Source organism: Rana temporaria, chromosome 5, assembly GCF_905171775.1.
Source record: "Rana temporaria chromosome 5, aRanTem1.1, whole genome shotgun sequence".
NCBI lineage: Eukaryota > Metazoa > Chordata > Amphibia > Anura > Ranidae > Rana > Rana temporaria.
The window spans coordinates 205958992-205972108 of NC_053493.1; the positions used below are offsets into that span (position 1 = coordinate 205958992).

Genomic DNA, 13117 nt, shown 5'->3' on the forward strand with positions numbered 1-13117 from the left:
GAGCTACAAAGGCACAGGAAATTTGGTCAAAATTGATGGCAAAATAATGCAGTATGTTATCAAAAAATACTGGAGGGACATTTGCATTCATCAGCAAGCAAGCTGCGCATGGGACGTACTTGGACATTCCAACATGACAATGATCCAAAATACAAGGCCAAGTTGACCTGTCATTGGCTACAATAGAATTAAGTGAAAGCTCTGGAGTGGCCATCTCAGTCTCCTGACCTCAATATCATTCAGCCACTTCGGGGAGATCTCAAACGTGCAGTTCATGCAAGACAGTCCAAAAATGTACAGGAACTGGAGGCTGTTTACCAAGAGGAATGGGCAGCTTTACCATCTGAGAAGATAAAGAGCCTCATCCACAAAACACTTCAAGCTGTCATTGATGTTAAAGGGGGCAATACATGGTATTAAGAACTGGGGTATGTAAGCTTTTGATCAGGGTCATTTGGGTAGTTTTCGTTGCCATGATGATATAAAAAGAGTAAACACAGTTGATTGATAATAAATGGCTTCAGCCGAAAACTAACCATGAGTGAAAGAAACGTTTTTGTGTTATTCATATTCTCTAAAAAATGGCCAAGAAATCATAAATTCTGCCAGGGTATTTAAACTTATGAGCACACCTGTATGTACATACCTTTTTTAGCCAGCGATGGGCTTTTATATAGAAGTGATCTGAGCAGCATCACTTCTCCAGGGTGTGGAAGGTGTTTGTGTGCACAAAGATTCATTAAAGTGCATTTTGTCCTGCAAATTTGCACTTGAGACAGCCCGCTGCGCAAATATTGTGAAATTAAAAATTGCAACAGCCATTTTTTTATTCTCCAGGGCCTTTCAGAAAATATTTAATGTTTGGGAATTTTCGAGCAAAAAAAAAAATGCAGATAGGTACATGTATGTGGGAAATGTCAGAATTGGCCTGGGCTTGAAAAGGTTAAGAAGTCCATATAATTACTTTAATTCTAAAACAAACTACATAATTTGTATTACAAGCAGAGAAAATAAATCTTTAACTTTGCACTGCTTAGTGTTTTTAAATGGACCTGTGGACTGCATTATATCATTAAAACTGCAGAAATAACATTACAAATATATATATTTTTAAAAGTGAATAAAAACGAAAATTGTTAAAAGTGAAATACACAATATGTTCAGCAATACATGAAAAGCTGCACTCCTGCTATCTGCATTTGTACATGAATGTACATCAGAAAGCACCTCATTTCATGGTTTTGTAAAGGATCCACCATGGCTGAATATGCATGCAGGAAGAAGGATGGAAAAACCCAGAGTCTCATATGCTCTGTCCTCATGCATAGTTCACCAAGCTTTGCCATATCCATCTGATAGGAACTGTTTTAGTTCATAGGTGGAATGACAGCATGTGGACATGTGGCATTCTAAAACAAGGCAGGAAGAGTTCTAAACATATGTGCATTGGGATCTTAGAAGCCAATTAGCCTGCTGCTGATTGAAATGTTCTTCTCTTAACGAATGAAGAGGTGGAAAAGCATTTAGCATTCCCTTTATGGGAATTGGTTCTATAAAGTTATATGTTTATATATATATATATATATATATATATATATATATATATATATATATATATATACAAATATGGAATTTCACACAAAGCTGGAGTACTTACCTTTCCACTGGTTGTGACTGGTGCCTTGAACATAAAGTAGCTGTTCCTCATGCAGCGCATTTATATAAAAGGAGTGAGAGCTGTTGTTCTGTGACAGTTTTTTTTGTTTATAAGCTTTTTTATTGTTTATAAGTAGCTTGAGATTTGATTAATGAACTCATTATTGATTTATGGTTATTGTTGTTATTATTTGATATTTAATCCTATTCATTCTGTTTTCTGTACACGTATTACTATTTAAAACAATAAAATGCTGGACCATTTTTTATTGCAAAAATAAATGTAAAAAAATAATTATTGTGGTATTTATATTTATTCATAATTAAATGTGTTTCATCTTTATTTATTGAAATACCACTTGCATTAACATGGTGGGTTGGACGATCAAGGGGAAGTTAATTGGTTGAAACAACATCTTGCTTGCTTACTGGGTATTGTCACCTTCACTCAAGTATAAAATACTAGAGGCGGGTTTACCTCTACTTCTGTCTGCAAGTGTCATTTTACACAGGAGTAGCTGCATTTTGAGAACTGCTCCTGCTTCATAATTACTATTAATAATGGCGAGAAGTGAAAGCAATGGGAGAGAAGCTGGGTGTAGGAGATACATCCTAGAAGATTTCAGGGCATCCGGAATATACTATTCCAAAGGTACAAGTGGTTAAAGTGAAACTGTGACTAGGCTAATCACATTAAAGTATTAAAACATTCTGAAATACCCCTATGACTACATCCATTGTGAGACCTGGGGGAGGTGGATGGAGATTTCCCACCTTTTTACCCTTTAACCAGTCATGTCTTTCCCGCTTTTTGTTCACTCTACTGTTCATTTCCCTCTCACACATACCCCTTCTCCCCTCCTACCCTCTTTCCTTTTGCCATACCTTTTTTCCTTCTTCTATTCTCAGACAAATTTATTAAATATGACTCTATACACTACTTCAAACATTCAGATATATCTTCTATCCCCCCTGTTGAGCCCTATAACACCTCACACATTTACTTTACAATGTACTTAAGCTTCCCCTAAATACCCACCTTTACTCTCTGACTTAAAGGGGTTGTAAAGGTACAATTTTTTTTCCTAAATAGCTTCCTTTATCTTAGTGCAGTCCTCCTTCACTTACCTCATCCTTCCATTTTGCTTTTAAATGTCCTTATTTCTTCTGAGAAATCCTCACTTCCTGTTCTTCTGTCTGTAACTCCACACAGTAATGCAAGGCTTTCTCCCTGGTGTGGAGTGTCGTGCTCGCCCCCTCCCTTGGACTACAGGAGAGTCAGGACGCTCTCTACATTGCAGATAGAGAAAGGAGCTGTGTGTTAGTGGGTTTCCTGACTCTACTGTAGTTCAAGGGAGGGGGCGAGCACGACACTCCACATCAGGGAGAAAGCCTCACATTACTCTGTGTAGTTACAGACAGAAGAACAGAAAGTGAGGATTTCTCAGAAGAAATAAGGACATTTAAAAGCAAAATGGAAGGATGAGGTAAGTGAAGGAGGACTGCACTGAGGTAAAGGAAGCTATTTAGGGAAAAAAATTGTACCTTTACAACCCCTTTAAGGTTGTAGGACTGATCGCGTAGACACAGTGTACACGCAATTATATATGCCCATTCTATGTGCTTTATTGTGTTAATCCCCTCACCTGCCTCCAGGTCATGAGTGTGCTTCATTGTTCTGAGATTCTTTTTTTTTTTTTATATCAGAAAGATGTTTATTGAACCATAGACAAAAAGAACAAACAGTACAACTTTCCAATGCACAGACAGAGGTTGATTCCATTAAAGCGTACAGCATACATGAATAGATATTTGTCCCTCACTTCACCCACGGTCATTGTTCTGAGATTCTACGTTCCACTATGTTCGCAAGGCGTGTGATGGGAAATTTCCAAATTACCTTCTGTTGCACGGTTGGGCCTTGTTTCTCTCTTTCCCTTTAAGACTTTGATTCCTGTTTCCGTTGATCAGCTGGGAAAAATCTCTTACTTATCTCTCTGCTTGTGTACAATATACACTGTGGGGTGGATTCAGTAAACAATTGCGTCTGCGTATCCATAGTTACGCAGCGCAATTGCTTAGTTGCGCCGGCGTATCGACTTTTCTGTATTCAGAAAGCTCGATACGCCGACTGCAGCCTAAGATATGACTGGCATAAGGCTCTTATGCCGTCGTATCGTAGGCTGCATTCTTACGATGGCCGCTAGGTGGCGTTCCCGTAGTGGTCAGCGTAGAGTATGCAAATTGCATACTCACGCCGATTAACAACCGTACGCGCGCCCTGCGTACGCATTTTACGTCGTTTGCGTTCGTCGGTTTCTGCGTAAGGCTGCTCCTGCTATTAGCAGGGGCAGCCAATGCTAAGTATACCCGTCGTTCCCGCGTCGCGATTTTTAAAAATTACGTTGTTTGCGTAAGTGAATCGTGAATGGCGCTGGACGGCATTTACGTTCACGTTGAAGCAAATGACGTCCTTGCGACGTCATTTACCGCAATGCACGTCGGGAAAGTTTCCCGATGGAGCATGCGCACTACGTTCGGCGCGGGAACGTGGCTAATTTAAATGATCCACGCCCCCTACGGGATCATTTAAATTACGCGCGCTTACGCTGGCCATTTTTACGGAGTGCCCCCGCAAATTACGGAGCTACTGCTTCGTGAATGAAGCGTAGCGCACGTGATTTACGGAGGCGTTGCGTAAAAACGGTACGCTGCGCCTCCGTAAGAGGGCGCAAATCTACCTGAATCTAGGCCATTGATTGTAATATTGTTTTGATATTCTATGAAACCCAAATAAAAACATTTTGAAAAACTGTAAAAGCACTTTAAGGCTGCATTCACTTTGTTACACAGGTTCGTACAGCGAGCAAAGACTGTACAAGTCCTCCCCTGCCACCATGTACAGTCATTCATTGAGATGAATGGTGAATGAGAGGAGACTGTGCATGCCAGGGTTTGTGTAAAACACCGACATGAGCCCTGACTTATGCTTCAAACACTCACTATCTGCATACATCAGTGCACGTCTGGGCTTTACGCAATCCCCAGTGCACAACTACATACAGCAGACTTTTTCCATGAATCTCAATTCAAGGTTGTTCGTGGCGGCATCGGGGAAGGTATTACGCACGCACTGCATGTTGTATGGCCCCTGGACGACTATGTTCATGAATATTAAAACAATCCCTCATTCACCTATGTAGCTATAGGCATCATGGAAATAATTATTATTTTTTTATTCATAACAGGCTCTAAAATCACAACTCCTCTACAGGCGCAGCCGGCTTGTGGGAAACATCTGAGGAGATGATACCCTCCTGCTGACCTGGATATTGGCTGAGCTGAGTTGCTGGTAGCTGCCTGCCTATTGGGATTTGAAGGTTTTCTTGCTCACACCTGGGAGGTGTAAAACGCTTTGTGACCTAGCCATGGTCGAATGGCTGAGGTGAGAGGCCATCTATCTATTTAGTTAATCGGTGGAGGATTCTTTACCTGTGGATCACAGAATTTCTGATCAACTGCACTTAATCACTTTACATTGGAGCACTATTTGGATTTTTCACTTGTGCACTATATGGACTTTCTTCAATATTTAAATTATTATTATATTGTCTTAGATTTTATTTGCGCTGCACTATTTTATACACTAGTTCCAAATTATTGAAGGAGATTTAAGCAAATTAGAGTATGTATAGCAACTAGGACTTGTTGCACACAAGGGGCCAGATTCTCATACATTAACGTTGCTCCTGGGCAGCGTAACGTATGTGATTTACGTTACACCGCCGCAGGTTTACAGGTTTACATCCTGATTCTCAGAACACTTACCTGTAAACTTGCGGCGGTGTATCGTTAAATCGCTCGGCGCATGCCCGCCCAATTCAAATGGGGCGGGCACCATTTAAATTAGGCGCGCTCCCGCGCCGAGCGTACTGCGCATGCTCCGTCGGGTAAATTACCCGACGTGCATTGCGCTAAATGACGTCGCCCCGACGTCATTTGCTTAGACGTTTACGTAAATGGCGTCCAGCGCCATTCACGGACGTCTTACGCAAACGACGTATTTTTTTTTAATTCGATGCGGGAACGACGGCCATACTTAACATTGGTTGCCACTCATAATAGCAGGGGCAACCTTACGCGTCGCGTACGCTACGGAAACTACGTAAATTCTCAGCGTCGACCGCGCGTATGTTCGGGAATCTCGCGTACTTACCTCATTTGCATAGACGACGGGGAAAACGACGATGCGACACCTAGCGGCGGGAAAAAAAATAGCTTTTAAGATCTGACAGCGTAAGCGTAAGATCTAAGAATCAGTCGCATAGATACCCGGGGCCAGATGAGGAGTTACGATGGCGCAAATGGTGTTGCGCCGTCGTAACGCCTTTGAGAATCTGGCCCAAAGTGTCTAGCTTGTGGTGCGTGCAAACCCCAGGGATTTCGTGCACGCTTGCTGCCTTGCTATAGTATCTATACGCTCCAGTTGAGCCATCCATGTATATATTCATCTAGATGACTGCAGCTGTCCCCACCAGCTTTACACCAAGTACTGAGCGATCCAGGCTGATTGTCCAGTTCTTGGTCTTCAGTGAGCAGAACGCCTGTAAATGTTAGTCACTAGCTCTCTGCTCTGCCCCCCCCCCCCCCAGCACTCCAGTGAGGGAAGCGGCTGGCTCAGGCTCCTAGCAGTACATTGGGAGGCTGAGCCAGCTGCCAGCCAGGCATCTGGGTGGATGTTGACATTACAGTCAGGATCAATGCAGAGCCTTGACCAGCTCTGTGACACATGAGTACAGAAATATGTGCACTCCTTGTGATCACCAGGCATAATATGGCCAAAAAATCTTTGGCTATACTTCTACTTTAACCACTTCCTGACCACGCTATAGCCAAGAGATGGCTACAACATGGTCGTTCCGTTCTGGAAAGGTGTCCATGGACATCTTACCAGGACCACGTCCCCCGTGCCCCCTTGGGCACGCATCCGGCGCACTCTGTGATTGGGGTAAATTGCCAATCAAAGCAGCCCTTTACCATGTGATCAGATTCCTTTCCTCTAGCTCTGTCACAGCATGAAAAGAGGAGACCCGGTAACCAGCAAATGTGACAGAGGACATTTACATTGGCAATCAGGGCATAGATCATCAGTGTCTTAACTATCAGTTCATCTTCAACAGTGCCAATCAGTGCCCATCAGTGCTGCCTCTCAGTGCCCATCAGTGAAACCTATTAGTGCTGCCAATGAGTGCCTCCTTATCAGTGCCACCTATCACTGCCGCATATCAGTGCAGCCTCATCAGTGCCTCCTCACCAGTGCTGCCTCATCAATGCAGCATATTAGTGCCCATCAGTGCAGACTATCAGTGTCCATCAGTGTAGCCTCATCAGCGCACATCAGAGAAGGAGAAAAAATACTTATTTGCTAAATTGTATAACAGAAACTTAGGCCTAGTACACACGAGAGGATTTATCCGCGGATACGGTCCACCGGACCGTATCCGCGGATAAATCCTCTCGAGGATTTCCACGGATTTGGATCCGATGGAGTGTACTCACCATCGGATCGAAATCCGCGCCGAAATCCCCTCGCGATGACGTGTCGCGCCGTCGCCGCGATGATGACGTGGCGACGTGCGCGACGCTGTCATAAAAGGAATTCCACGCATGCGTCGAATCATTACGACGCATGCGGGGGATCCCTTCGGACGGATCGATCCGGTGAGTCTGTACAGACCACCGGATCGATCCGCGGGAGCCAATTCAAGCGGATAGATTTGTAGACATGTCTACAAATTTTTATCTGCTGGAATTGGGAAATTTCCGCGGATAAATATCCGCAGGAATGTACACACCATAGAATCTATCCGCTGAAACCGATCCGCTGAGATTTTTCAGCGGATGGATTCTATCGTGTGTACGGGGCCTAAGAAAGCTTGGTTTGTCTCACATTTTTTTTTTAGAAGAATTGTATATCTGTACAGTGTTGCATTCATAACAGCATATATAAAATTGTAAAAAATACAAATGCGCTAACAAAAAATTGCTGATGTGGAGTAGAGTGCTAGTGTATAAAGTGCTGTATAAAGTGCTAAAATAAAAAGCAGCCAAGACTTCGTTAGTGTTGCCAGCACCAATAGGTATGAATAATAAAGTGAAGTAGCGCTTATTATTAAACACAGATAAATAAATAATCCTACACTAATAAGTAAATACAATCCTCAAATGCATAATCATATCAATCAACTCCACAGGAGCTCCATGAAGAGAATGCAATCGGCACCTCACAACTGCAGCTTGAGCTGATATCGGTGGATGGGACTGAGGTCTCCACTGACAGCAACCCAGCAGAAGAGCAAGCAACATGGCAGAGTGGTGCTGGCCTCTGCCCTCAACTAAGAGAAGATTGAATTTTCGTAGCAGTGGATTGGACTTCAGTCTCAACTGACACAACCCTAGAAAAAGATCCAGCATTGGGACAGGAGGATGTCAGCTTTGCTCTGCAAACACTGGGGGATTTTAATCTAGTAAAGATGGATGGGACTTCAGTCTCCTCCTGTATACCCCAGGGGTGCTGGGCAGTAAGCTCAGATCCCAAAAACATGACAGAGTAAGCCCAGCCACCCTGTTTTCTCTCCAGTGGTTGAAAATACTCCAGGGAGGAAGACCAGTCCGCATTTCTCCCCAGCAGCAGGTATGTTCTACGAGAGAGGCTAGGCGAGTAATGGTCTGTTTGGGACAATATATTTGGTGTACTGTTTGGGTACGCCATTGGGGGACTGGAACTAACTACTAACTTTTAAGTCAACCCGTTTGGGTTCTTCTTCTGTGTTAGTCTTCTGTCAAAAGGGGAGATGCAGTGGTCAGCCAAGGAAACTTAACGCAGCAGATGAAAGACATATCATGATTGTTACGAGAGTCACTTTGGGCAGGGGGCTTGTGGAACCCAGCTTACCTTGGAGAGCTCTGGAAACTCCATGTCCAGCTCCCCCGAACCCTCCTATGTGTAAGTCACCCTATGTCTATTAACAAGGAGTCCTAGAAGTAATGGTTTAGCCCCCCACAGAGCCCTGATCTCAACATTATCGAGTCTGTCTTGGATTACATGAAGAGACAGAAGCATTTGACATTGCCTACATCTACAGGACATCTGTGGTTAGTTCTCCAAGATGTTGGGAACAACCTACCTGCCAAGTTCTTTCAAAAACTGTGTGCAAGTGTACCTAGAAGAATTTATGCTGTTTTGAAGGCAAAGGGTCACACTAAATATTGATTTGATTTGGATTTCTCTTTTTAATTTTTAATAAAAAATAAACTATTAAAGCGGTATTAAAGTCCCCCCCCCAAAAAATTGAGACCCTGGGAGGTTTAAGTCATAATGTGCTAGTATGCAGTGCAGTCTTACCTTACCTTACATTCCTTGTAACAGAAATAAAAGTGATAATTTTTTTAAAGTGTCAAACTAAAAAAAAGAAAGTATAATTAACAATAAAAAAAACAACTATTTTTAAAGTGCCCCTGTCCCCGTGTGCTGGCATGCAGAAGCGAACGCATACGTAAGTCCCGCCCACATAAGAGGTGTTCAAACCACATATGTGAGGTGTCGCTGTGAATGTTAGAGCGAGAGCAATAATTCTAGCCTTAGACCTCCTCTGTAACTCAAAACATGTAACCAGTAAAAAAAAATGAAGGGGTTGCCTATGGGGATTCTTAACTACCGAAGTTTGGTGCCATTCCATGAGCGTGTGCAATTTTGAAGTGTGACATGTTTGGTATCTATTTACTCAGGGTAACTTCATCTTTCACATTATGCAAAAAAATGGGCTAACTTTACTGTTTTCTTTTTGTAAAGCATGTTTTTTATTCCCAAAAAATGTGTTTGAAAAATTGCTGCGCAAATACTGTGTGAGATAAAAAGTTGCAATGACCTCCATTGTATTCTCTAGGGTCTCTGCTAAAAAAAAAACATACATAATGTTTGGGGGTTCTACGTCATTTTATAGGAAAAAAAGCATCAGAATTGGTCTGGACGCGAAGTGGTTAACATTTTATGTCCTTGTAACTTTATTTGTCTGCCTTCCTTCTGTTGAAGCTATAATCTGTAAATAAGTAAATCATGCGGAGAATAATAATACCCACTAATCAAAGGGTGAGCATAAGCTCTGCAGTGCTCAGGACTGAAAAGGAGATTGCTATCAAGTTTTCAGTGTGGCTCTTGTGCCTTCTCAGAGCTTTTCACCCTTTATTCTCAGCTGCTGCTTAATGACTCATAACTGGCACGATAAATTATCAAAGTGATAATTCCTGGAGAGGGTTTCAAAGTATATATTACTGTCAATATTTTCAAATCGAAGACACTAACCAAATTAGGGTAGAAACATAACTATATGTATAGAAAATATAGTTTATAAGTGCCAGATTTAACTATGGGCACTATGGAGTCCCAAAGCCTTCTGGAACGTCAGTACTTAAACGTTAAAAATCAAGGGCACACGTATGACATATAAAAAAGGTAGCTAAGACTGGAGTTAGGATAGTGAACACTAAAGAGTTGTAAAGGTTTGTTTTTTATTTTCTAAATAGGTTCCTTTAAGCTAGTGCATTGTTGGTTCACTTACTTTTTCCTTCCATTTCCCTTCTAAATGTTTTTTTTCTTTGTCTGAATTTCTCACTTCCTGTTTCTCCTCAGTAAGCTTGCCCCCATCATCCGAGTCATTCCAGCTGGGGGTTGGTAAGCATGCTCACCCCCTTCCTTGGGACTACATCCCTGCGGGGAGACGCTGTGTTCCCCCCCCTGTCCTCCTCGATCCCTTGGAGTTAGCACAACCTGTCAGAAATTACTAATGCTGATAGCAGAGGAAAGAGACTCCAAAAACAAATCCCACTCAGTGCTTTGGACTGAGGCAAGTATACACTATAGAGGGATATGCTTTGTTCTTTTTAATGTTGGAAGTTGACAAGCACTTTAAGGCTGCTTTCACATTGGCAGCGGAGGTGCGGTGACGGTATAGCCGCGCTATTTTTAGAGCTGATATACCGTCGTATTTACCGCGATATTCGGGTGCTAGCGGTGAGGTTTTAACCCCCGCTAGCTGCCGAAAAAGGGTTAATACCGCCCGGGTAAGGCGCGGTATAGGAGCAGTAAACACCCCGCTCCTATACCGCTCCAAAGATGCGGCTAGCAGGACTTTTGGCGCGATCCTGCTACCGCACCGCTTCAGTATGAAAGCTTTCGGTCTTTCACATTGAAGCCTGCAGGGCATGATTTTTTCATGCGGTATAGCAGCGCTATATTTAGCGCTGTACCGCATGAAAAACGCCTCAATGTGAAAGGGGTCTAAGAGGCAATAAAAAGTGCTTCCAAAGTTGTATTTGCTCATATACACACATAGAAAACCTAAATACACGTGTGCCAGATCATTGGTAGACACATGGGAAAGAATTGTAGGCCCTTGCTTGTTTTTCTCATGAAACCATACAGTGTTGGCTACATTTAAAGGCTTGGAATATGTTTCAGAATACTCTTATATGTGATTGCATTAGGGTGGCCATGCGTGACCAATTACAGCCTTATATAAAATAGTTTTATGTTGTAATGAGACTTAAGAAGAGGTCCAAGGTTTCAGTATCACACAAAACCAATTACTTTGCTTCGCATATTATAATATAATCCTGTCATAGTGGTGGAACTCTCACTGCAGAGAGAAATACTACTTGAACTTAATATAATTTGCTCAGAGTAAAAGTAAAATCTATTAAGATATAAGTTTGCTGAGGTTTATATATATATATATATATATATATATATATATATATACTGTATATATATTGGCAAAATATATATTGGCAAAAGTATTGGGACTTCTGCCTTTACTTGCACAAGAACTTTAATGGCACCCCAGTCTTAGTCCATAGGGTTCAATATTGAGTTGGCCCACCCTTTGCAGCTATAACAGCTTCAACTCTTCTGGGAAGGCTGTCCACAAGGTTTAGGAGTGTATTTATGGGAATGTTGGACCATTCTTCCAGAAGAGCATTTGTGAGGTCAGGCACTGATGTTGGACAAGAAGGCCTGGCTCGCAGTCTTCACTCTAATTCAACCCAAAGGCTTTATAGTTTCTATAAAGCCTTGTACACCCGATCAGACCTTTGTCCGACCAAAATCACATCAGAATTCCGACGGAATTTCATCAGAGTAAAATAGAACATGTTCTCTATATAAAGTCTGATGGAATTCATCGGAATTTCCGATGGGGCATACACACGGTTGGAAATTCTGAACGTGTGTACGAGGCTTAAGACTCTATAGCAACAAAATGAAAAAGATGAAAATCACTATTTCAGTACAACAGTTTATAACACAAACTTCTACTTGGAATTATCTTCATAATCAGCTTAATGTGACACTAAAGCTTCAATTTTTTTTTAATAACAAACGTGTCATACTTACCTCCACTGTGCAGTTTGTTTGCACAGAGTGGCCCCGTTTGTCCTCTTCTCGCAGCTCCTCCTCGCAAGAGCTAAACCCTTCTGGGAAGCTCTCTTCCAAGGGGGTTACTTTGCGGGCGCGCTCCCGTGCCATACAATTGGCGGCCGTAGCCGCCAATTGTATGACTCTGCCCCGCCCCCGGCGACCACGTCATTGGATTTGATTGACAGCAACAGGAGCAAATGGCTGCGCTGCTATCAATCTATCCAATGAAGAGCCATTGGGGGAAAGACACGGGATCGCGCCCTCGGAAATTCGGGGCTCAGGTAAGTAAAACGGGGCTCGGGGAGGACAGTGACTGCAAGGTGTTTTTTCACCTTAATGCAGAAGATGATGCATAATGCACACAAAGGTAAGTAGCATCCCTCTCAGTGAAGCTCGTGGCAGCTCTGGTGACACTGTAAACTGCTGGTGGGATGCAAGGCCCAAGGACAAAAGGCCATCACACTGAAATTGAAGAACTCTGGAAGCTGTTGAGGATAGGCTCCCCACAGTAGCTGTGCCCTCTGAAGAAGCTGCATACTATTTAGCCTCGTACACACGACCGAGGAACTTGACGGGCGAAACACATTGTTTTCCTCGTCGAGTTCCTTGTTAGGCTGTCGAGGAACTCGACAAGGCAAGTTTCTCCATTCCCGTCAAGGAAAAAGAAGACATGCTCTCTTTTTGGCTCGACGGGATCCTCAACAGTTTCCTCGTCGAAAAATGTACACACGACCGGTTTCCTCGGCAAAAAAAAAAAAACAGCAAGTTTCTTGCTGTTTTTTGCCGAGAAACTCGGTCGTGTGTACGAGGCCTTTGGCTTCTGCCTGCACACCAGTCGTGACAGTGGAGGGCTGAATCTGGATGCAGATCACTTACCCAGCCACCCCTGCCTCATCAGATGTGGCCCTTTTAGGTTTCTCTGCAGAGGGAAGCAGAGAAACCTATTTTCCTTGGGAATGTCGAATAACCCAAGTAGTTATCACAAAT

General features: G+C 42.8%; 1 protein-coding gene across 1 annotated transcript in view; it reads right to left on the reverse strand.

Moving 5' to 3' along the window:
• TMEFF1 (transmembrane protein with EGF like and two follistatin like domains 1) overlaps positions 1 to 13117 on the reverse strand; it is a 270614-nt gene that overhangs the window by 127634 nt on the left and 129863 nt on the right. The gene's annotated exons all lie outside the window — the stretch shown is intronic.